General features: G+C 46.2%; 15 non-coding genes across 15 annotated transcripts; all 15 read right to left on the minus strand.

The window, feature by feature from the left end:
- Positions 1–450: 450 nt before the first annotated feature.
- Positions 451–641, minus strand: LOC142265002 (U2 spliceosomal RNA). Its single transcript, XR_012731398.1, has one exon. It is a non-coding gene; the product is annotated as a U2 spliceosomal RNA (small nuclear RNA).
- Positions 642–2,028: 1,387 nt separating this feature from the next.
- LOC142264904 (U2 spliceosomal RNA) lies at positions 2,029–2,219 on the minus strand. Its single transcript, XR_012731321.1, has one exon. It is a non-coding gene; the product is annotated as a U2 spliceosomal RNA (small nuclear RNA).
- A 1,387-nt stretch (positions 2,220–3,606) lies between these two features.
- Positions 3,607–3,797, minus strand: LOC142264905 (U2 spliceosomal RNA). The gene has a single exon (XR_012731322.1). It is a non-coding gene; the product is annotated as a U2 spliceosomal RNA (small nuclear RNA).
- Positions 3,798–5,184: 1,387 nt separating this feature from the next.
- On the minus strand, positions 5,185–5,375 carry LOC142264906 (U2 spliceosomal RNA). Its single transcript, XR_012731323.1, has one exon. It is a non-coding gene; the product is annotated as a U2 spliceosomal RNA (small nuclear RNA).
- A 1,387-nt stretch (positions 5,376–6,762) lies between these two features.
- On the minus strand, positions 6,763–6,953 carry LOC142264907 (U2 spliceosomal RNA). Its single transcript, XR_012731324.1, has one exon. It is a non-coding gene; the product is annotated as a U2 spliceosomal RNA (small nuclear RNA).
- Positions 6,954–8,340: 1,387 nt separating this feature from the next.
- On the minus strand, positions 8,341–8,531 carry LOC142264908 (U2 spliceosomal RNA). The gene has a single exon (XR_012731325.1). It is a non-coding gene; the product is annotated as a U2 spliceosomal RNA (small nuclear RNA).
- A 1,387-nt stretch (positions 8,532–9,918) lies between these two features.
- LOC142264911 (U2 spliceosomal RNA) lies at positions 9,919–10,109 on the minus strand. Its single transcript, XR_012731327.1, has one exon. It is a non-coding gene; the product is annotated as a U2 spliceosomal RNA (small nuclear RNA).
- Positions 10,110–11,496: 1,387 nt separating this feature from the next.
- LOC142264912 (U2 spliceosomal RNA) lies at positions 11,497–11,687 on the minus strand. The gene has a single exon (XR_012731328.1). It is a non-coding gene; the product is annotated as a U2 spliceosomal RNA (small nuclear RNA).
- A 1,387-nt stretch (positions 11,688–13,074) lies between these two features.
- Positions 13,075–13,265, minus strand: LOC142264913 (U2 spliceosomal RNA). The gene has a single exon (XR_012731329.1). It is a non-coding gene; the product is annotated as a U2 spliceosomal RNA (small nuclear RNA).
- Positions 13,266–14,652: 1,387 nt separating this feature from the next.
- Positions 14,653–14,843, minus strand: LOC142264914 (U2 spliceosomal RNA). The gene has a single exon (XR_012731330.1). It is a non-coding gene; the product is annotated as a U2 spliceosomal RNA (small nuclear RNA).
- A 1,387-nt stretch (positions 14,844–16,230) lies between these two features.
- Positions 16,231–16,421, minus strand: LOC142264915 (U2 spliceosomal RNA). The gene has a single exon (XR_012731331.1). It is a non-coding gene; the product is annotated as a U2 spliceosomal RNA (small nuclear RNA).
- A 1,387-nt stretch (positions 16,422–17,808) lies between these two features.
- LOC142264916 (U2 spliceosomal RNA) lies at positions 17,809–17,999 on the minus strand. The gene has a single exon (XR_012731332.1). It is a non-coding gene; the product is annotated as a U2 spliceosomal RNA (small nuclear RNA).
- Positions 18,000–19,386: 1,387 nt separating this feature from the next.
- LOC142264917 (U2 spliceosomal RNA) lies at positions 19,387–19,577 on the minus strand. Its single transcript, XR_012731333.1, has one exon. It is a non-coding gene; the product is annotated as a U2 spliceosomal RNA (small nuclear RNA).
- Positions 19,578–20,964: 1,387 nt separating this feature from the next.
- On the minus strand, positions 20,965–21,155 carry LOC142264918 (U2 spliceosomal RNA). The gene has a single exon (XR_012731334.1). It is a non-coding gene; the product is annotated as a U2 spliceosomal RNA (small nuclear RNA).
- Positions 21,156–22,542: 1,387 nt separating this feature from the next.
- LOC142264919 (U2 spliceosomal RNA) lies at positions 22,543–22,733 on the minus strand. Its single transcript, XR_012731335.1, has one exon. It is a non-coding gene; the product is annotated as a U2 spliceosomal RNA (small nuclear RNA).
- Positions 22,734–23,903: the final 1,170 nt, after the last annotated feature.

The raw sequence follows: 23,903 nt of genomic DNA on the forward strand, positions 1-23,903 counted from the left end.
AGACTACTAAAGAGATCATCATTACTCAAAGAAAACCCCAAAAACCAATGCATGATAGGAATAAACAGGTAACTTTCTTTGGAGTGGAAGCGGAGAGATCGCACCAGATGCCAATTCTAGATCTTATCACACCTGTGGTCACTGCAGCAGCAGGTGAATCCACTTTGTCCAAAAGGGATCTATTCCATTCAATTGCAAATGATCTAGATAAGACAGAGAACTGCAGCACGGGGACATAGCCGAGTTGGTCAGGTTGAGTGGTGATGAGTTTGCTATTTGGATGAATAAAGAAAGTCAAAAGTGTGAAAGATAAAAAACAAAAGGAGGAAGTGTGAAAAGTGAATGGGCCAAATTGAGGTGCATATGAAGACGTATGCTTTCTTCCAATTCATTAAATCGGGCTAATATGAATCAGGTGAATTGAGTTCTGCTTTTGGAAACTGGGTTAAGAAGGGGTGCACCGTTCCTGGAGGTACTGCAATACCAGGTCAATGCGTGGAGTGGACAGAGCAAGCTCTTTTTCCATCTCCCTGTTCTAAAAATCCATTTAATATATGGTCCCCAGATAGGGGACGTATCAGATATTAAACTGATAAGAACAGATACTACACTTGATCTTAGCCAAAAGGCCGAGAAGCGATAACCAGAATTGGTTTGGGCCTCGAGTGGCACCCTGGCCTATGCCGGACACATCTTAGGGAGAGAGAGCGAGAGGGAGACAAACCCACGCCTACACAAGACATTTTGTCACCCAAGCCAACCCTTGAAAAGGCTGCTTTGCAGAGCAAAAACAAGAAGAATGGTGCGTTTTGCAGCCGCCGCCCACTGCAATGAATCTGAATAACTCCTCCTTTAGGGCGCAAGCAACTCCCCTCCCCCTTGCAGTCTTTCCAATTCACGATACAAAAAGACGGACAGGACAGGTTGCCTGACTTTCCGTCACTGCCACCCTTTGCCATCCTTACCCGTAGAAAGCCCTTTCATCATCCCCAAACCCTAATCTTTTCCCTTTCCTTCCCAGCCCCCAAACCCTGCCCTCTGTACCTTTCTCACCACCCGCTTCCCTTCTCCTGTCATCCCCCTACCACCCGGGAAAAAAAGAGATTGCCCCCTCCTTCCACTAGCCCACCCTCCCACCCAAAGAACAACTTCTTCTGCGCAGCTTGTTTTCTAGGCAGCAGCGCTATTGTGATGTCATCGGGGGGCATTGTGACAAGCCGCCAGTGTTCCGTCTCTTCATGTTGTGCACAGTTCAAACGGAAAATACATCAACAGGCAGACTACAGAAAAGCTTACTATCAAAGGTTAGAGGGGGGCTTTCTCAGAGGGCTTTTTACAGTTTTTCTATTCCCAATTAGCCGTTTAAGTGTACTTATTGAAAGTAGTAATTCTTTCATAGGCCGCCCTTTCTTAGTATTTGACGTTCCTTATATTGCGGTATGAGGCTTCGCAGTAGGTTGCAAACATTCATCACCCATGACTGTCCCCAATTGAGCTCAGAAGCTCAATGTCTATCATGACCTCTCTTTTAGAATGTCCAAGAGCAAGCAAACTATTCCTCCAGGAGAGGGCGCCAACAGACTACTAAAGAGATCATCATTACTCAAAGAAAACCCCAAAAACCAATGCATGATAGGAATAAACAGGTAACTTTCTTTGGAGTGGAAGCGGAGAGATCGCACCAGATGCCAATTCTAGATCTTATCACACCTGTGGTCACTGCAGCAGCAGGTGAATCCACTTTGTCCAAAAGGGATCTATTCCATTCAATTGCAAATGATCTAGATAAGACAGAGAACTGCAGCACGGGGACATAGCCGAGTTGGTCAGGTTGAGTGGTGATGAGTTTGCTATTTGGATGAATAAAGAAAGTCAAAAGTGTGAAAGATAAAAAACAAAAGGAGGAAGTGTGAAAAGTGAATGGGCCAAATTGAGGTGCATATGAAGACGTATGCTTTCTTCCAATTCATTAAATCGGGCTAATATGAATCAGGTGAATTGAGTTCTGCTTTTGGAAACTGGGTTAAGAAGGGGTGCACCGTTCCTGGAGGTACTGCAATACCAGGTCAATGCGTGGAGTGGACAGAGCAAGCTCTTTTTCCATCTCCCTGTTCTAAAAATCCATTTAATATATGGTCCCCAGATAGGGGACGTATCAGATATTAAACTGATAAGAACAGATACTACACTTGATCTTAGCCAAAAGGCCGAGAAGCGATAACCAGAATTGGTTTGGGCCTCGAGTGGCACCCTGGCCTATGCCGGACACATCTTAGGGAGAGAGAGCGAGAGGGAGACAAACCCACGCCTACACAAGACATTTTGTCACCCAAGCCAACCCTTGAAAAGGCTGCTTTGCAGAGCAAAAACAAGAAGAATGGTGCGTTTTGCAGCCGCCGCCCACTGCAATGAATCTGAATAACTCCTCCTTTAGGGCGCAAGCAACTCCCCTCCCCCTTGCAGTCTTTCCAATTCACGATACAAAAAGACGGACAGGACAGGTTGCCTGACTTTCCGTCACTGCCACCCTTTGCCATCCTTACCCGTAGAAAGCCCTTTCATCATCCCCAAACCCTAATCTTTTCCCTTTCCTTCCCAGCCCCCAAACCCTGCCCTCTGTACCTTTCTCACCACCCGCTTCCCTTCTCCTGTCATCCCCCTACCACCCGGGAAAAAAAGAGATTGCCCCCTCCTTCCACTAGCCCACCCTCCCACCCAAAGAACAACTTCTTCTGCGCAGCTTGTTTTCTAGGCAGCAGCGCTATTGTGATGTCATCGGGGGGCATTGTGACAAGCCGCCAGTGTTCCGTCTCTTCATGTTGTGCACAGTTCAAACGGAAAATACATCAACAGGCAGACTACAGAAAAGCTTACTATCAAAGGTTAGAGGGGGGCTTTCTCAGAGGGCTTTTTACAGTTTTTCTATTCCCAATTAGCCGTTTAAGTGTACTTATTGAAAGTAGTAATTCTTTCATAGGCCGCCCTTTCTTAGTATTTGACGTTCCTTATATTGCGGTATGAGGCTTCGCAGTAGGTTGCAAACATTCATCACCCATGACTGTCCCCAATTGAGCTCAGAAGCTCAATGTCTATCATGACCTCTCTTTTAGAATGTCCAAGAGCAAGCAAACTATTCCTCCAGGAGAGGGCGCCAACAGACTACTAAAGAGATCATCATTACTCAAAGAAAACCCCAAAAACCAATGCATGATAGGAATAAACAGGTAACTTTCTTTGGAGTGGAAGCGGAGAGATCGCACCAGATGCCAATTCTAGATCTTATCACACCTGTGGTCACTGCAGCAGCAGGTGAATCCACTTTGTCCAAAAGGGATCTATTCCATTCAATTGCAAATGATCTAGATAAGACAGAGAACTGCAGCACGGGGACATAGCCGAGTTGGTCAGGTTGAGTGGTGATGAGTTTGCTATTTGGATGAATAAAGAAAGTCAAAAGTGTGAAAGATAAAAAACAAAAGGAGGAAGTGTGAAAAGTGAATGGGCCAAATTGAGGTGCATATGAAGACGTATGCTTTCTTCCAATTCATTAAATCGGGCTAATATGAATCAGGTGAATTGAGTTCTGCTTTTGGAAACTGGGTTAAGAAGGGGTGCACCGTTCCTGGAGGTACTGCAATACCAGGTCAATGCGTGGAGTGGACAGAGCAAGCTCTTTTTCCATCTCCCTGTTCTAAAAATCCATTTAATATATGGTCCCCAGATAGGGGACGTATCAGATATTAAACTGATAAGAACAGATACTACACTTGATCTTAGCCAAAAGGCCGAGAAGCGATAACCAGAATTGGTTTGGGCCTCGAGTGGCACCCTGGCCTATGCCGGACACATCTTAGGGAGAGAGAGCGAGAGGGAGACAAACCCACGCCTACACAAGACATTTTGTCACCCAAGCCAACCCTTGAAAAGGCTGCTTTGCAGAGCAAAAACAAGAAGAATGGTGCGTTTTGCAGCCGCCGCCCACTGCAATGAATCTGAATAACTCCTCCTTTAGGGCGCAAGCAACTCCCCTCCCCCTTGCAGTCTTTCCAATTCACGATACAAAAAGACGGACAGGACAGGTTGCCTGACTTTCCGTCACTGCCACCCTTTGCCATCCTTACCCGTAGAAAGCCCTTTCATCATCCCCAAACCCTAATCTTTTCCCTTTCCTTCCCAGCCCCCAAACCCTGCCCTCTGTACCTTTCTCACCACCCGCTTCCCTTCTCCTGTCATCCCCCTACCACCCGGGAAAAAAAGAGATTGCCCCCTCCTTCCACTAGCCCACCCTCCCACCCAAAGAACAACTTCTTCTGCGCAGCTTGTTTTCTAGGCAGCAGCGCTATTGTGATGTCATCGGGGGGCATTGTGACAAGCCGCCAGTGTTCCGTCTCTTCATGTTGTGCACAGTTCAAACGGAAAATACATCAACAGGCAGACTACAGAAAAGCTTACTATCAAAGGTTAGAGGGGGGCTTTCTCAGAGGGCTTTTTACAGTTTTTCTATTCCCAATTAGCCGTTTAAGTGTACTTATTGAAAGTAGTAATTCTTTCATAGGCCGCCCTTTCTTAGTATTTGACGTTCCTTATATTGCGGTATGAGGCTTCGCAGTAGGTTGCAAACATTCATCACCCATGACTGTCCCCAATTGAGCTCAGAAGCTCAATGTCTATCATGACCTCTCTTTTAGAATGTCCAAGAGCAAGCAAACTATTCCTCCAGGAGAGGGCGCCAACAGACTACTAAAGAGATCATCATTACTCAAAGAAAACCCCAAAAACCAATGCATGATAGGAATAAACAGGTAACTTTCTTTGGAGTGGAAGCGGAGAGATCGCACCAGATGCCAATTCTAGATCTTATCACACCTGTGGTCACTGCAGCAGCAGGTGAATCCACTTTGTCCAAAAGGGATCTATTCCATTCAATTGCAAATGATCTAGATAAGACAGAGAACTGCAGCACGGGGACATAGCCGAGTTGGTCAGGTTGAGTGGTGATGAGTTTGCTATTTGGATGAATAAAGAAAGTCAAAAGTGTGAAAGATAAAAAACAAAAGGAGGAAGTGTGAAAAGTGAATGGGCCAAATTGAGGTGCATATGAAGACGTATGCTTTCTTCCAATTCATTAAATCGGGCTAATATGAATCAGGTGAATTGAGTTCTGCTTTTGGAAACTGGGTTAAGAAGGGGTGCACCGTTCCTGGAGGTACTGCAATACCAGGTCAATGCGTGGAGTGGACAGAGCAAGCTCTTTTTCCATCTCCCTGTTCTAAAAATCCATTTAATATATGGTCCCCAGATAGGGGACGTATCAGATATTAAACTGATAAGAACAGATACTACACTTGATCTTAGCCAAAAGGCCGAGAAGCGATAACCAGAATTGGTTTGGGCCTCGAGTGGCACCCTGGCCTATGCCGGACACATCTTAGGGAGAGAGAGCGAGAGGGAGACAAACCCACGCCTACACAAGACATTTTGTCACCCAAGCCAACCCTTGAAAAGGCTGCTTTGCAGAGCAAAAACAAGAAGAATGGTGCGTTTTGCAGCCGCCGCCCACTGCAATGAATCTGAATAACTCCTCCTTTAGGGCGCAAGCAACTCCCCTCCCCCTTGCAGTCTTTCCAATTCACGATACAAAAAGACGGACAGGACAGGTTGCCTGACTTTCCGTCACTGCCACCCTTTGCCATCCTTACCCGTAGAAAGCCCTTTCATCATCCCCAAACCCTAATCTTTTCCCTTTCCTTCCCAGCCCCCAAACCCTGCCCTCTGTACCTTTCTCACCACCCGCTTCCCTTCTCCTGTCATCCCCCTACCACCCGGGAAAAAAAGAGATTGCCCCCTCCTTCCACTAGCCCACCCTCCCACCCAAAGAACAACTTCTTCTGCGCAGCTTGTTTTCTAGGCAGCAGCGCTATTGTGATGTCATCGGGGGGCATTGTGACAAGCCGCCAGTGTTCCGTCTCTTCATGTTGTGCACAGTTCAAACGGAAAATACATCAACAGGCAGACTACAGAAAAGCTTACTATCAAAGGTTAGAGGGGGGCTTTCTCAGAGGGCTTTTTACAGTTTTTCTATTCCCAATTAGCCGTTTAAGTGTACTTATTGAAAGTAGTAATTCTTTCATAGGCCGCCCTTTCTTAGTATTTGACGTTCCTTATATTGCGGTATGAGGCTTCGCAGTAGGTTGCAAACATTCATCACCCATGACTGTCCCCAATTGAGCTCAGAAGCTCAATGTCTATCATGACCTCTCTTTTAGAATGTCCAAGAGCAAGCAAACTATTCCTCCAGGAGAGGGCGCCAACAGACTACTAAAGAGATCATCATTACTCAAAGAAAACCCCAAAAACCAATGCATGATAGGAATAAACAGGTAACTTTCTTTGGAGTGGAAGCGGAGAGATCGCACCAGATGCCAATTCTAGATCTTATCACACCTGTGGTCACTGCAGCAGCAGGTGAATCCACTTTGTCCAAAAGGGATCTATTCCATTCAATTGCAAATGATCTAGATAAGACAGAGAACTGCAGCACGGGGACATAGCCGAGTTGGTCAGGTTGAGTGGTGATGAGTTTGCTATTTGGATGAATAAAGAAAGTCAAAAGTGTGAAAGATAAAAAACAAAAGGAGGAAGTGTGAAAAGTGAATGGGCCAAATTGAGGTGCATATGAAGACGTATGCTTTCTTCCAATTCATTAAATCGGGCTAATATGAATCAGGTGAATTGAGTTCTGCTTTTGGAAACTGGGTTAAGAAGGGGTGCACCGTTCCTGGAGGTACTGCAATACCAGGTCAATGCGTGGAGTGGACAGAGCAAGCTCTTTTTCCATCTCCCTGTTCTAAAAATCCATTTAATATATGGTCCCCAGATAGGGGACGTATCAGATATTAAACTGATAAGAACAGATACTACACTTGATCTTAGCCAAAAGGCCGAGAAGCGATAACCAGAATTGGTTTGGGCCTCGAGTGGCACCCTGGCCTATGCCGGACACATCTTAGGGAGAGAGAGCGAGAGGGAGACAAACCCACGCCTACACAAGACATTTTGTCACCCAAGCCAACCCTTGAAAAGGCTGCTTTGCAGAGCAAAAACAAGAAGAATGGTGCGTTTTGCAGCCGCCGCCCACTGCAATGAATCTGAATAACTCCTCCTTTAGGGCGCAAGCAACTCCCCTCCCCCTTGCAGTCTTTCCAATTCACGATACAAAAAGACGGACAGGACAGGTTGCCTGACTTTCCGTCACTGCCACCCTTTGCCATCCTTACCCGTAGAAAGCCCTTTCATCATCCCCAAACCCTAATCTTTTCCCTTTCCTTCCCAGCCCCCAAACCCTGCCCTCTGTACCTTTCTCACCACCCGCTTCCCTTCTCCTGTCATCCCCCTACCACCCGGGAAAAAAAGAGATTGCCCCCTCCTTCCACTAGCCCACCCTCCCACCCAAAGAACAACTTCTTCTGCGCAGCTTGTTTTCTAGGCATCAGCGCTATTGTGATGTCATCGGGGGGCATTGTGACAAGCCGCCAGTGTTCCGTCTCTTCATGTTGTGCACAGTTCAAACGGAAAATACATCAACAGGCAGACTACAGAAAAGCTTACTATCAAAGGTTAGAGGGGGGCTTTCTCAGAGGGCTTTTTACAGTTTTTCTATTCCCAATTAGCCGTTTAAGTGTACTTATTGAAAGTAGTAATTCTTTCATAGGCCGCCCTTTCTTAGTATTTGACGTTCCTTATATTGCGGTATGAGGCTTCGCAGTAGGTTGCAAACATTCATCACCCATGACTGTCCCCAATTGAGCTCAGAAGCTCAATGTCTATCATGACCTCTCTTTTAGAATGTCCAAGAGCAAGCAAACTATTCCTCCAGGAGAGGGCGCCAACAGACTACTAAAGAGATCATCATTACTCAAAGAAAACCCCAAAAACCAATGCATGATAGGAATAAACAGGTAACTTTCTTTGGAGTGGAAGCGGAGAGATCGCACCAGATGCCAATTCTAGATCTTATCACACCTGTGGTCACTGCAGCAGCAGGTGAATCCACTTTGTCCAAAAGGGATCTATTCCATTCAATTGCAAATGATCTAGATAAGACAGAGAACTGCAGCACGGGGACATAGCCGAGTTGGTCAGGTTGAGTGGTGATGAGTTTGCTATTTGGATGAATAAAGAAAGTCAAAAGTGTGAAAGATAAAAAACAAAAGGAGGAAGTGTGAAAAGTGAATGGGCCAAATTGAGGTGCATATGAAGACGTATGCTTTCTTCCAATTCATTAAATCGGGCTAATATGAATCAGGTGAATTGAGTTCTGCTTTTGGAAACTGGGTTAAGAAGGGGTGCACCGTTCCTGGAGGTACTGCAATACCAGGTCAATGCGTGGAGTGGACAGAGCAAGCTCTTTTTCCATCTCCCTGTTCTAAAAATCCATTTAATATATGGTCCCCAGATAGGGGACGTATCAGATATTAAACTGATAAGAACAGATACTACACTTGATCTTAGCCAAAAGGCCGAGAAGCGATAACCAGAATTGGTTTGGGCCTCGAGTGGCACCCTGGCCTATGCCGGACACATCTTAGGGAGAGAGAGCGAGAGGGAGACAAACCCACGCCTACACAAGACATTTTGTCACCCAAGCCAACCCTTGAAAAGGCTGCTTTGCAGAGCAAAAACAAGAAGAATGGTGCGTTTTGCAGCCGCCGCCCACTGCAATGAATCTGAATAACTCCTCCTTTAGGGCGCAAGCAACTCCCCTCCCCCTTGCAGTCTTTCCAATTCACGATACAAAAAGACGGACAGGACAGGTTGCCTGACTTTCCGTCACTGCCACCCTTTGCCATCCTTACCCGTAGAAAGCCCTTTCATCATCCCCAAACCCTAATCTTTTCCCTTTCCTTCCCAGCCCCCAAACCCTGCCCTCTGTACCTTTCTCACCACCCGCTTCCCTTCTCCTGTCATCCCCCTACCACCCGGGAAAAAAAGAGATTGCCCCCTCCTTCCACTAGCCCACCCTCCCACCCAAAGAACAACTTCTTCTGCGCAGCTTGTTTTCTAGGCAGCAGCGCTATTGTGATGTCATCGGGGGGCATTGTGACAAGCCGCCAGTGTTCCGTCTCTTCATGTTGTGCACAGTTCAAACGGAAAATACATCAACAGGCAGACTACAGAAAAGCTTACTATCAAAGGTTAGAGGGGGGCTTTCTCAGAGGGCTTTTTACAGTTTTTCTATTCCCAATTAGCCGTTTAAGTGTACTTATTGAAAGTAGTAATTCTTTCATAGGCCGCCCTTTCTTAGTATTTGACGTTCCTTATATTGCGGTATGAGGCTTCGCAGTAGGTTGCAAACATTCATCACCCATGACTGTCCCCAATTGAGCTCAGAAGCTCAATGTCTATCATGACCTCTCTTTTAGAATGTCCAAGAGCAAGCAAACTATTCCTCCAGGAGAGGGCGCCAACAGACTACTAAAGAGATCATCATTACTCAAAGAAAACCCCAAAAACCAATGCATGATAGGAATAAACAGGTAACTTTCTTTGGAGTGGAAGCGGAGAGATCGCACCAGATGCCAATTCTAGATCTTATCACACCTGTGGTCACTGCAGCAGCAGGTGAATCCACTTTGTCCAAAAGGGATCTATTCCATTCAATTGCAAATGATCTAGATAAGACAGAGAACTGCAGCACGGGGACATAGCCGAGTTGGTCAGGTTGAGTGGTGATGAGTTTGCTATTTGGATGAATAAAGAAAGTCAAAAGTGTGAAAGATAAAAAACAAAAGGAGGAAGTGTGAAAAGTGAATGGGCCAAATTGAGGTGCATATGAAGACGTATGCTTTCTTCCAATTCATTAAATCGGGCTAATATGAATCAGGTGAATTGAGTTCTGCTTTTGGAAACTGGGTTAAGAAGGGGTGCACCGTTCCTGGAGGTACTGCAATACCAGGTCAATGCGTGGAGTGGACAGAGCAAGCTCTTTTTCCATCTCCCTGTTCTAAAAATCCATTTAATATATGGTCCCCAGATAGGGGACGTATCAGATATTAAACTGATAAGAACAGATACTACACTTGATCTTAGCCAAAAGGCCGAGAAGCGATAACCAGAATTGGTTTGGGCCTCGAGTGGCACCCTGGCCTATGCCGGACACATCTTAGGGAGAGAGAGCGAGAGGGAGACAAACCCACGCCTACACAAGACATTTTGTCACCCAAGCCAACCCTTGAAAAGGCTGCTTTGCAGAGCAAAAACAAGAAGAATGGTGCGTTTTGCAGCCGCCGCCCACTGCAATGAATCTGAATAACTCCTCCTTTAGGGCGCAAGCAACTCCCCTCCCCCTTGCAGTCTTTCCAATTCACGATACAAAAAGACGGACAGGACAGGTTGCCTGACTTTCCGTCACTGCCACCCTTTGCCATCCTTACCCGTAGAAAGCCCTTTCATCATCCCCAAACCCTAATCTTTTCCCTTTCCTTCCCAGCCCCCAAACCCTGCCCTCTGTACCTTTCTCACCACCCGCTTCCCTTCTCCTGTCATCCCCCTACCACCCGGGAAAAAAAGAGATTGCCCCCTCCTTCCACTAGCCCACCCTCCCACCCAAAGAACAACTTCTTCTGCGCAGCTTGTTTTCTAGGCAGCAGCGCTATTGTGATGTCATCGGGGGGCATTGTGACAAGCCGCCAGTGTTCCGTCTCTTCATGTTGTGCACAGTTCAAACGGAAAATACATCAACAGGCAGACTACAGAAAAGCTTACTATCAAAGGTTAGAGGGGGGCTTTCTCAGAGGGCTTTTTACAGTTTTTCTATTCCCAATTAGCCGTTTAAGTGTACTTATTGAAAGTAGTAATTCTTTCATAGGCCGCCCTTTCTTAGTATTTGACGTTCCTTATATTGCGGTATGAGGCTTCGCAGTAGGTTGCAAACATTCATCACCCATGACTGTCCCCAATTGAGCTCAGAAGCTCAATGTCTATCATGACCTCTCTTTTAGAATGTCCAAGAGCAAGCAAACTATTCCTCCAGGAGAGGGCGCCAACAGACTACTAAAGAGATCATCATTACTCAAAGAAAACCCCAAAAACCAATGCATGATAGGAATAAACAGGTAACTTTCTTTGGAGTGGAAGCGGAGAGATCGCACCAGATGCCAATTCTAGATCTTATCACACCTGTGGTCACTGCAGCAGCAGGTGAATCCACTTTGTCCAAAAGGGATCTATTCCATTCAATTGCAAATGATCTAGATAAGACAGAGAACTGCAGCACGGGGACATAGCCGAGTTGGTCAGGTTGAGTGGTGATGAGTTTGCTATTTGGATGAATAAAGAAAGTCAAAAGTGTGAAAGATAAAAAACAAAAGGAGGAAGTGTGAAAAGTGAATGGGCCAAATTGAGGTGCATATGAAGACGTATGCTTTCTTCCAATTCATTAAATCGGGCTAATATGAATCAGGTGAATTGAGTTCTGCTTTTGGAAACTGGGTTAAGAAGGGGTGCACCGTTCCTGGAGGTACTGCAATACCAGGTCAATGCGTGGAGTGGACAGAGCAAGCTCTTTTTCCATCTCCCTGTTCTAAAAATCCATTTAATATATGGTCCCCAGATAGGGGACGTATCAGATATTAAACTGATAAGAACAGATACTACACTTGATCTTAGCCAAAAGGCCGAGAAGCGATAACCAGAATTGGTTTGGGCCTCGAGTGGCACCCTGGCCTATGCCGGACACATCTTAGGGAGAGAGAGCGAGAGGGAGACAAACCCACGCCTACACAAGACATTTTGTCACCCAAGCCAACCCTTGAAAAGGCTGCTTTGCAGAGCAAAAACAAGAAGAATGGTGCGTTTTGCAGCCGCCGCCCACTGCAATGAATCTGAATAACTCCTCCTTTAGGGCGCAAGCAACTCCCCTCCCCCTTGCAGTCTTTCCAATTCACGATACAAAAAGACGGACAGGACAGGTTGCCTGACTTTCCGTCACTGCCACCCTTTGCCATCCTTACCCGTAGAAAGCCCTTTCATCATCCCCAAACCCTAATCTTTTCCCTTTCCTTCCCAGCCCCCAAACCCTGCCCTCTGTACCTTTCTCACCACCCGCTTCCCTTCTCCTGTCATCCCCCTACCACCCGGGAAAAAAAGAGATTGCCCCCTCCTTCCACTAGCCCACCCTCCCACCCAAAGAACAACTTCTTCTGCGCAGCTTGTTTTCTAGGCAGCAGCGTTATTGTGATGTCATCGGGGGGCATTGTGACAAGCCGCCAGTGTTCCGTCTCTTCATGTTGTGCACAGTTCAAACGGAAAATACATCAACAGGCAGACTACAGAAAAGCTTACTATCAAAGGTTAGAGGGGGGCTTTCTCAGAGGGCTTTTTACAGTTTTTCTATTCCCAATTAGCCGTTTAAGTGTACTTATTGAAAGTAGTAATTCTTTCATAGGCCGCCCTTTCTTAGTATTTGACGTTCCTTATATTGCGGTATGAGGCTTCGCAGTAGGTTGCAAACATTCATCACCCATGACTGTCCCCAATTGAGCTCAGAAGCTCAATGTCTATCATGACCTCTCTTTTAGAATGTCCAAGAGCAAGCAAACTATTCCTCCAGGAGAGGGCGCCAACAGACTACTAAAGAGATCATCATTACTCAAAGAAAACCCCAAAAACCAATGCATGATAGGAATAAACAGGTAACTTTCTTTGGAGTGGAAGCGGAGAGATCGCACCAGATGCCAATTCTAGATCTTATCACACCTGTGGTCACTGCAGCAGCAGGTGAATCCACTTTGTCCAAAAGGGATCTATTCCATTCAATTGCAAATGATCTAGATAAGACAGAGAACTGCAGCACGGGGACATAGCCGAGTTGGTCAGGTTGAGTGGTGATGAGTTTGCTATTTGGATGAATAAAGAAAGTCAAAAGTGTGAAAGATAAAAAACAAAAGGAGGAAGTGTGAAAAGTGAATGGGCCAAATTGAGGTGCATATGAAGACGTATGCTTTCTTCCAATTCATTAAATCGGGCTAATATGAATCAGGTGAATTGAGTTCTGCTTTTGGAAACTGGGTTAAGAAGGGGTGCACCGTTCCTGGAGGTACTGCAATACCAGGTCAATGCGTGGAGTGGACAGAGCAAGCTCTTTTTCCATCTCCCTGTTCTAAAAATCCATTTAATATATGGTCCCCAGATAGGGGACGTATCAGATATTAAACTGATAAGAACAGATACTACACTTGATCTTAGCCAAAAGGCCGAGAAGCGATAACCAGAATTGGTTTGGGCCTCGAGTGGCACCCTGGCCTATGCCGGACACATCTTAGGGAGAGAGAGCGAGAGGGAGACAAACCCACGCCTACACAAGACATTTTGTCACCCAAGCCAACCCTTGAAAAGGCTGCTTTGCAGAGCAAAAACAAGAAGAATGGTGCGTTTTGCAGCCGCCGCCCACTGCAATGAATCTGAATAACTCCTCCTTTAGGGCGCAAGCAACTCCCCTCCCCCTTGCAGTCTTTCCAATTCACGATACAAAAAGACGGACAGGACAGGTTGCCTGACTTTCCGTCACTGCCACCCTTTGCCATCCTTACCCGTAGAAAGCCCTTTCATCATCCCCAAACCCTAATCTTTTCCCTTTCCTTCCCAGCCCCCAAACCCTGCCCTCTGTACCTTTCTCACCACCCGCTTCCCTTCTCCTGTCATCCCCCTACCACCCGGGAAAAAAAGAGATTGCCCCCTCCTTCCACTAGCCCACCCTCCCACCCAAAGAACAACTTCTTCTGCGCAGCTTGTTTTCTAGGCAGCAGCGCTATTGTGATGTCATCGGGGGGCATTGTGACAAGCCGCCAGTGTTCCGTCTCTTCATGTTGTGCACAGTTCAAACGGAAAATACATCAACAGGCAGACTACAGAAAAGCTTACTATCAAAGGTTAGAGGGGGGCTTTCTCAGAGGGCTTTTTACAGTTTTTCTATTCCCAATTAGCCGTTTAAGTGTACTTATTGAAAGTAGTAATTCTTTCATAGGCCGCCCTTTCTTAGTATTTGACGTTCCTTATATTGCGGTATGAGGCTTCGCAGTAGGTTGCAAACATTCATCACCCATGACTGTCCCCAATTGAGCTCAGAAGCTCAATGTCTATCATGACCTCTCTTTTAGAATGTCCAAGAGCAAGCAAACTATTCCTCCAGGAGAGGGCGCCAACAGACTACTAAAGAGATCATCATTACTCAAAGAAAACCCCAAAAACCAATGCATGATAGGAATAAACAGGTAACTTTCTTTGGAGTGGAAGCGGAGAGATCGCACCAGATGCCAATTCTAGATCTTATCACACCTGTGGTCACTGCAGCAGCAGGTGAATCCACTTTGTCCAAAAGGGATCTATTCCATTCAATTGCAAATGATCTAGATAAGACAGAGAACTGCAGCACGGGGACATAGCCGAGTTGGTCAGGTTGAGTGGTGATGAGTTTGCTATTTGGATGAATAAAGAAAGTCAAAAGTGTGAAAGATAAAAAACAAAAGGAGGAAGTGTGAAAAGTGAATGGGCCAAATTGAGGTGCATATGAAGACGTATGCTTTCTTCCAATTCATTAAATCGGGCTAATATGAATCAGGTGAATTGAGTTCTGCTTTTGGAAACTGGGTTAAGAAGGGGTGCACCGTTCCTGGAGGTACTGCAATACCAGGTCAATGCGTGGAGTGGACAGAGCAAGCTCTTTTTCCATCTCCCTGTTCTAAAAATCCATTTAATATATGGTCCCCAGATAGGGGACGTATCAGATATTAAACTGATAAGAACAGATACTACACTTGATCTTAGCCAAAAGGCCGAGAAGCGATAACCAGAATTGGTTTGGGCCTCGAGTGGCACCCTGGCCTATGCCGGACACATCTTAGGGAGAGAGAGCGAGAGGGAGACAAACCCACGCCTACACAAGACATTTTGTCACCCAAGCCAACCCTTGAAAAGGCTGCTTTGCAGAGCAAAAACAAGAAGAATGGTGCGTTTTGCAGCCGCCGCCCACTGCAATGAATCTGAATAACTCCTCCTTTAGGGCGCAAGCAACTCCCCTCCCCCTTGCAGTCTTTCCAATTCACGATACAAAAAGACGGACAGGACAGGTTGCCTGACTTTCCGTCACTGCCACCCTTTGCCATCCTTACCCGTAGAAAGCCCTTTCATCATCCCCAAACCCTAATCTTTTCCCTTTCCTTCCCAGCCCCCAAACCCTGCCCTCTGTACCTTTCTCACCACCCGCTTCCCTTCTCCTGTCATCCCCCTACCACCCGGGAAAAAAAGAGATTGCCCCCTCCTTCCACTAGCCCACCCTCCCACCCAAAGAACAACTTCTTCTGCGCAGCTTGTTTTCTAGGCAGCAGCGCTATTGTGATGTCATCGGGGGGCATTGTGACAAGCCGCCAGTGTTCCGTCTCTTCATGTTGTGCACAGTTCAAACGGAAAATACATCAACAGGCAGACTACAGAAAAGCTTACTATCAAAGGTTAGAGGGGGGCTTTCTCAGAGGGCTTTTTACAGTTTTTCTATTCCCAATTAGCCGTTTAAGTGTACTTATTGAAAGTAGTAATTCTTTCATAGGCCGCCCTTTCTTAGTATTTGACGTTCCTTATATTGCGGTATGAGGCTTCGCAGTAGGTTGCAAACATTCATCACCCATGACTGTCCCCAATTGAGCTCAGAAGCTCAATGTCTATCATGACCTCTCTTTTAGAATGTCCAAGAGCAAGCAAACTATTCCTCCAGGAGAGGGCGCCAACAGACTACTAAAGAGATCATCATTACTCAAAGAAAACCCCAAAAACCAATGCATGATAGGAATAAACAGGTAACTTTCTTTGGAGTGGAAGCGGAGAGATCGCACCAGATGCCAATTCTAGATCTTATCACACCTGTGGTCACTGCAGCAGCAGGTGAATCCACTTTGTCCAAAAGGGATCTATTCCATTCAATTGCAAATGATCTAGATAAGACAGAGAACTGCAGCACGGGGACATAGCCGAGTTGGTCAGGTTGAGTGGTGATGAGTTTGCTATTTGGATGAATAAAGAAAGTCAAAAGTGTGAAAGATAAAAAACAAAAGGAGGAAGTGTGAAAAGTGAATGGGCCAAATTGAGGTGCATATGAAGACGTATGCTTTCTTCCAATTCATTAAATCGGGCTAATATGAATCAGGTGAATTGAGTTCTGCTTTTGGAAACTGGGTTAAGAAGGGGTGCACCGTTCCTGGAGGTACTGCAATACCAGGTCAATGCGTGGAGTGGACAGAGCAAGCTCTTTTTCCATCTCCCTGTTCTAAAAATCCATTTAATATATGGTCCCCAGATAGGGGACGTATCAGATATTAAACTGATAAGAACAGATACTACACTTGATCTTAGCCAAAAGGCCGAGAAGCGATAACCAGAATTGGTTTGGGCCTCGAGTGGCACCCTGGCCTATGCCGGACACATCTTAGGGAGAGAGAGCGAGAGGGAGACAAACCCACGCCTACACAAGACATTTTGTCACCCAAGCCAACCCTTGAAAAGGCTGCTTTGCAGAGCAAAAACAAGAAGAATGGTGCGTTTTGCAGCCGCCGCCCACTGCAATGAATCTGAATAACTCCTCCTTTAGGGCGCAAGCAACTCCCCTCCCCCTTGCAGTCTTTCCAATTCACGATACAAAAAGACGGACAGGACAGGTTGCCTGACTTTCCGTCACTGCCACCCTTTGCCATCCTTACCCGTAGAAAGCCCTTTCATCATCCCCAAACCCTAATCTTTTCCCTTTCCTTCCCAGCCCCCAAACCCTGCCCTCTGTACCTTTCTCACCACCCGCTTCCCTTCTCCTGTCATCCCCCTACCACCCGGGAAAAAAAGAGATTGCCCCCTCCTTCCACTAGCCCACCCTCCCACCCAAAGAACAACTTCTTCTGCGCAGCTTGTTTTCTAGGCAGCAGCGCTATTGTGATGTCATCGGGGGGCATTGTGACAAGCCGCCAGTGTTCCGTCTCTTCATGTTGTGCACAGTTCAAACGGAAAATACATCAACAGGCAGACTACAGAAAAGCTTACTATCAAAGGTTAGAGGGGGGCTTTCTCAGAGGGCTTTTTACAGTTTTTCTATTCCCAATTAGCCGTTTAAGTGTACTTATTGAAAGTAGTAATTCTTTCATAGGCCGCCCTTTCTTAGTATTTGACGTTCCTTATATTGCGGTATGAGGCTTCGCAGTAGGTTGCAAACATTCATCACCCATGACTGTCCCCAATTGAGCTCAGAAGCTCAATGTCTATCATGACCTCTCTTTTAGAATGTCCAAGAGCAAGCAAACTATTCCTCCAGGAGAGGGCGCCAACAGACTACTAAAGAGATCATCATTACTCAAAGAAAACCCCAAAAACCAATGCATGATAGGAATAAACAGGTAACTTTCTTTGGAGTGGAAGCGGAGAGATCGCACCAGATGCCAATTCTAGATCTTATCACACCTGTGGTCACTGCAGCAGCAGGTGAATCCACTTTGTCCAAAAGGGATCTATTCCATTCAATTGCAAATGATCTAGATAAGACAGAGAACTGCAGCACGGGGACATAGCCGAGTTGGTCAGGTTGAGTGGTGATGAGTTTGCTATTTGGATGAATAAAGAAAGTCAAAAGTGTGAAAGATAAAAAACAAAAGGAGGAAGTGTGAAAAGTGAATGGGCCAAATTGAGGTGCATATGAAGACGTATGCTTTCTTCCAATTCATTAAATCGGGCTAATATGAATCAGGTGAATTGAGTTCTGCTTTTGGAAACTGGGTTAAGAAGGGGTGCACCGTTCCTGGAGGTACTGCAATACCAGGTCAATGCGTGGAGTGGACAGAGCAAGCTCTTTTTCCATCTCCCTGTTCTAAAAATCCATTTAATATATGGTCCCCAGATAGGGGACGTATCAGATATTAAACTGATAAGAACAGATACTACACTTGATCTTAGCCAAAAGGCCGAGAAGCGATAACCAGAATTGGTTTGGGCCTCGAGTGGCACCCTGGCCTATGCCGGACACATCTTAGGGAGAGAGAGCGAGAGGGAGACAAACCCACGCCTACACAAGACATTTTGTCACCCAAGCCAACCCTTGAAAAGGCTGCTTTGCAGAGCAAAAACAAGAAGAATGGTGCGTTTTGCAGCCGCCGCCCACTGCAATGAATCTGAATAACTCCTCCTTTAGGGCGCAAGCAACTCCCCTCCCCCTTGCAGTCTTTCCAATTCACGATACAAAAAGACGGACAGGACAGGTTGCCTGACTTTCCGTCACTGCCACCCTTTGCCATCCTTACCCGTAGAAAGCCCTTTCATCATCCCCAAACCCTAATCTTTTCCCTTTCCTTCCCAGCCCCCAAACCCTGCCCTCTGTACCTTTCTCACCACCCGCTTCCCTTCTCCTGTCATCCCCCTACCACCCGGGAAAAAAAGAGATTGCCCCCTCCTTCCACTAGCCCACCCTCCCACCCAAAGAACAACTTCTTCTGCGCAGCTTGTTTTCTAGGCAGCAGCGCTATTGTGATGTCATCGGGGGGCATTGTGACAAGCCGCCAGTGTTCCGTCTCTTCATGTTGTGCACAGTTCAAACGGAAAATACATCAACAGGCAGACTACAGAAAAGCTTACTATCAAAGGTTAGAGGGGGGCTTTCTCAGAGGGCTTTTTACAGTTTTTCTATTCCCAATTAGCCGTTTAAGTGTACTTATTGAAAGTAGTAATTCTTTCATAGGCCGCCCTTTCTTAGTATTTGACGTTCCTTATATTGCGGTATGAGGCTTCGCAGTAGGTTGCAAACATTCATCACCCATGACTGTCCCCAATTGAGCTCAGAAGCTCAATGTCTATCATGACCTCTCTTTTAGAATGTCCAAGAGCAAGCAAACTATTCCTCCAGGAGAGGGCGCCAACAGACTACTAAAGAGATCATCATTACTCAAAGAAAACCCCAAAAACCAATGCATGATAGGAATAAACAGGTAACTTTCTTTGGAGTGGAAGCGGAGAGATCGCACCAGATGCCAATTCTAGATCTTATCACACCTGTGGTCACTGCAGCAGCAGGTGAATCCACTTTGTCCAAAAGGGATCTATTCCATTCAATTGCAAATGATCTAGATAAGACAGAGAACTGCAGCACGGGGACATAGCCGAGTTGGTCAGGTTGAGTGGTGATGAGTTTGCTATTTGGATGAATAAAGAAAGTCAAAAGTGTGAAAGATAAAAAACAAAAGGAGGAAGTGTGAAAAGTGAATGGGCCAAATTGAGGTGCATATGAAGACGTATGCTTTCTTCCAATTCATTAAATCGGGCTAATATGAATCAGGTGAATTGAGTTCTGCTTTTGGAAACTGGGTTAAGAAGGGGTGCACCGTTCCTGGAGGTACTGCAATACCAGGTCAATGCGTGGAGTGGACAGAGCAAGCTCTTTTTCCATCTCCCTGTTCTAAAAATCCATTTAATATATGGTCCCCAGATAGGGGACGTATCAGATATTAAACTGATAAGAACAGATACTACACTTGATCTTAGCCAAAAGGCCGAGAAGCGATAACCAGAATTGGTTTGGGCCTCGAGTGGCACCCTGGCCTATGCCGGACACATCTTAGGGAGAGAGAGCGAGAGGGAGACAAACCCACGCCTACACAAGACATTTTGTCACCCAAGCCAACCCTTGAAAAGGCTGCTTTGCAGAGCAAAAACAAGAAGAATGGTGCGTTTTGCAGCCGCCGCCCACTGCAATGAATCTGAATAACTCCTCCTTTAGGGCGCAAGCAACTCCCCTCCCCCTTGCAGTCTTTCCAATTCACGATACAAAAAGACGGACAGGACAGGTTGCCTGACTTTCCGTCACTGCCACCCTTTGCCATCCTTACCCGTAGAAAGCCCTTTCATCATCCCCAAACCCTAATCTTTTCCCTTTCCTTCCCAGCCCCCAAACCCTGCCCTCTGTACCTTTCTCACCACCCGCTTCCCTTCTCCTGTCATCCCCCTACCACCCGGGAAAAAAAGAGATTGCCCCCTCCTTCCACTAGCCCACCCTCCCACCCAAAGAACAACTTCTTCTGCGCAGCTTGTTTTCTAGGCAGCAGCGCTATTGTGATGTCATCGGGGGGCATTGTGACAAGCCGCCAGTGTTCCGTCTCTTCATGTTGTGCACAGTTCAAACGGAAAATACATCAACAGGCAGACTACAGAAAAGCTTACTATCAAAGGTTAGAGGGGGGCTTTCTCAGAGGGCTTTTTACAGTTTTTCTATTCCCAATTAGCCGTTTAAGTGTACTTATTGAAAGTAGTAATTCTTTCATAGGCCGCCCTTTCTTAGTATTTGACGTTCCTTATATTGCGGTATGAGGCTTCGCAGTAGGTTGCAAACATTCATCACCCATGACTGTCCCCAATTGAGCTCAGAAGCTCAATGTCTATCATGACCTCTCTTTTAGAATGTCCAAGAGCAAGCAAACTATTCCTCCAGGAGAGGGCGCCAACAGACTACTAAAGAGATCATCATTACTCAAAGAAAACCCCAAAAACCAATGCATGATAGGAATAAACAGGTAACTTTCTTTGGAGTGGAAGCGGAGAGATCGCACCAGATGCCAATTCTAGATCTTATCACACCTGTGGTCACTGCAGCAGCAGGTGAATCCACTTTGTCCAAAAGGGATCTATTCCATTCAATTGCAAATGATCTAGATAAGACAGAGAACTGCAGCACGGGGACATAGCCGAGTTGGTCAGGTTGAGTGGTGATGAGTTTGCTATTTGGATGAATAAAGAAAGTCAAAAGTGTGAAAGATAAAAAACAAAAGGAGGAAGTGTGAAAAGTGAATGGGCCAAATTGAGGTGCATATGAAGACGTATGCTTTCTTCCAATTCATTAAATCGGGCTAATATGAATCAGGTGAATTGAGTTCTGCTTTTGGAAACTGGGTTAAGAAGGGGTGCACCGTTCCTGGAGGTACTGCAATACCAGGTCAATGCGTGGAGTGGACAGAGCAAGCTCTTTTTCCATCTCCCTGTTCTAAAAATCCATTTAATATATGGTCCCCAGATAGGGGACGTATCAGATATTAAACTGATAAGAACAGATACTACACTTGATCTTAGCCAAAAGGCCGAGAAGCGATAACCAGAATTGGTTTGGGCCTCGAGTGGCACCCTGGCCTATGCCGGACACATCTTAGGGAGAGAGAGCGAGAGGGAGACAAACCCACGCCTACACAAGACATTTTGTCACCCAAGCCAACCCTTGAAAAGGCTGCTTTGCAGAGCAAAAACAAGAAGAATGGTGCGTTTTGCAGCCGCCGCCCACTGCAATGAATCTGAATAACTCCTCCTTTAGGGCGCAAGCAACTCCCCTCCCCCTTGCAGTCTTTCCAATTCACGATACAAAAAGACGGACAGGACAGGTTGCCTGACTTTCCGTCACTGCCACCCTTTGCCATCCTTACCCGTAGAAAGCCCTTTCATCATCCCCAAACCCTAATCTTTTCCCTTTCCTTCCCAGCCCCCAAACCCTGCCCTCTGTACCTTTCTCACCACCCGCTTCCCTTCTCCTGTCATCCCCCTACCACCCGGGAAAAAAAGAGATTGCCCCCTCCTTCCACTAGCCCACCCTCCCACCCAAAGAACAACTTCTTCTGCGCAGCTTGTTTTCTAGGCAGCAGCGCTATTGTGATGTCATCGGGGGGCATTGTGACAAGCCGCCAGTGTTCCGTCTCTTCATGTTGTGCACAGTTCAAACGGAAAATACATCAACAGGCAGACTACAGAAAAGCTTACTATCAAAGGTTAGAGGGGGGCTTTCTCAGAGGGCTTTTTACAGTTTTTCTATTCCCAATTAGCCGTTTAAGTGTACTTATTGAAAGTAGTAATTCTTTCATAGGCCGCCCTTTCTTAGTATTTGACGTTCCTTATATTGCGGTATGAGGCTTCGCAGTAGGTTGCAAACATTCATCACCCATGACTGTCCCCAATTGAGCTCAGAAGCTCAATGTCTATCATGACCTCTCTTTTAGAATGTCCAAGAGCAAGCAAACTATTCCTCCAGGAGAGGGCGCCAACAGACTACTAAAGAGATCATCATTACTCAAAGAAAACCCCAAAAACCAATGCATGATAGGAATAAACAGGTAACTTTCTTTGGAGTGGAAGCGGAGAGATCGCACCAGATGCCAATTCTAGATCTTATCACACCTGTGGTCACTGCAGCAGCAGGTGAATCCACTTTGTCCAAAAGGGATCTATTCCATTCAATTGCAAATGATCTAGATAAGACAGAGAACTGCAGCACGGGGACATAGCCGAGTTGGTCAGGTTGAGTGGTGATGAGTTTGCTATTTGGATGAATAAAGAAAGTCAAAAGTGTGAAAGATAAAAAACAAAAGGAGGAAGTGTGAAAAGTGAATGGGCCAAATTGAGGTGCATATGAAGACGTATGCTTTCTTCCAATTCATTAAATCGGGCTAATATGAATCAGGTGAATTGAGTTCTGCTTTTGGAAACTGGGTTAAGAAGGGGTGCACCGTTCCTGGAGGTACTGCAATACCAGGTCAATGCGTGGAGTGGACAGAGCAAGCTCTTTTTCCATCTCCCTGTTCTAAAAATCCATTTAATATATGGTCCCCAGATAGGGGACGTATCAGATATTAAACTGATAAGAACAGATACTACACTTGATCTTAGCCAAAAGGCCGAGAAGCGATAACCAGAATTGGTTTGGGCCTCGAGTGGCACCCTGGCCTATGCCGGACACATCTTAGGGAGAGAGAGCGAGAGGGAGACAAACCCACGCCTACACAAGACATTTTGTCACCCAAGCCAACCCTTGAAAAGGCTGCTTTGCAGAGCAAAAACAAGAAGAATGGTGCGTTTTGCAGCCGCCGCCCACTGCAATGAATCTGAATAACTCCTCCTTTAGGGCGCAAGCAACTCCCCTCCCCCTAGCAGTCTTTCCAATTCACGATACAAAAAGACGGACAGGACAGGTTGCCTGACTTTCCGTCACTGCCACCCTTTGCCATCCTTACCCGTAGAAAGCCCTTTCATCATCCCCAAACCCTAATCTTTTCCCTTTCCTTCCCAGCCCCCAAACCCTGCCCTCTGTACCTTTCTCACCACCCGCTTCCCTTCTCCTGTCATCCCCCTACCACCCGGGAAAAAAAGAGATTGCCCCCTCCTTCCACTAGCCCACCCTCCCACCCAAAGAACAACTTCTTCTGCGCAGCTTGTTTTCTAGGCAGCAGCGCTATTGTGATGTCATCGGGGGGCATTGTGACAAGCCGCCAGTGTTCCGTCTCTTCATGTTGTGCACAGTTCAAACGGAAAATACATCAACAGGCAGACTACAGAAAAGCTTACTATCAAAGGTTAGAGGGGGGCTTTCTCAGAGGGCTTTTTACAGTTTTTCTATTCCCAATTAGCCGTTTAAGTGTACTTATTGAAAGTAGTAATTCTTTCATAGGCCGCCCTTTCTTAGTATTTGACGTTCCTTATATTGCGGTATGAGGCTTCGCAGTAGGTTGCAAACATTCATCACCCATGACTGTCCCCAATTGAGCTCAGAAGCTCAATGTCTATCATGACCTCTCTTTTAGAATGTCCAAGAGCAAGCAAACTATTCCTCCAGGAGAGGGCGCCAACAGACTACTAAAGAGATCATCATTACTCAAAGAAAACCCCAAAAACCAATGCATGATAGGAATAAACAGGTAACTTTCTTTGGAGTGGAAGCGGAGAGATCGCACCAGATGCCAATTCTAGATCTTATCACACCTGTGGTCACTGCAGCAGCAGGTGAATCCACTTTGTCCAAAAGGGATCTATTCCATTCAATTGCAAATGATCTAGATAAGACAGAGAACTGCAGCACGGGG

Source organism: Anomaloglossus baeobatrachus, unplaced genomic scaffold (genome assembly GCF_048569485.1).
Source record: "Anomaloglossus baeobatrachus isolate aAnoBae1 unplaced genomic scaffold, aAnoBae1.hap1 Scaffold_2714, whole genome shotgun sequence".
NCBI classification, from domain to species: Eukaryota; Metazoa; Chordata; class Amphibia; order Anura; family Aromobatidae; genus Anomaloglossus; species Anomaloglossus baeobatrachus.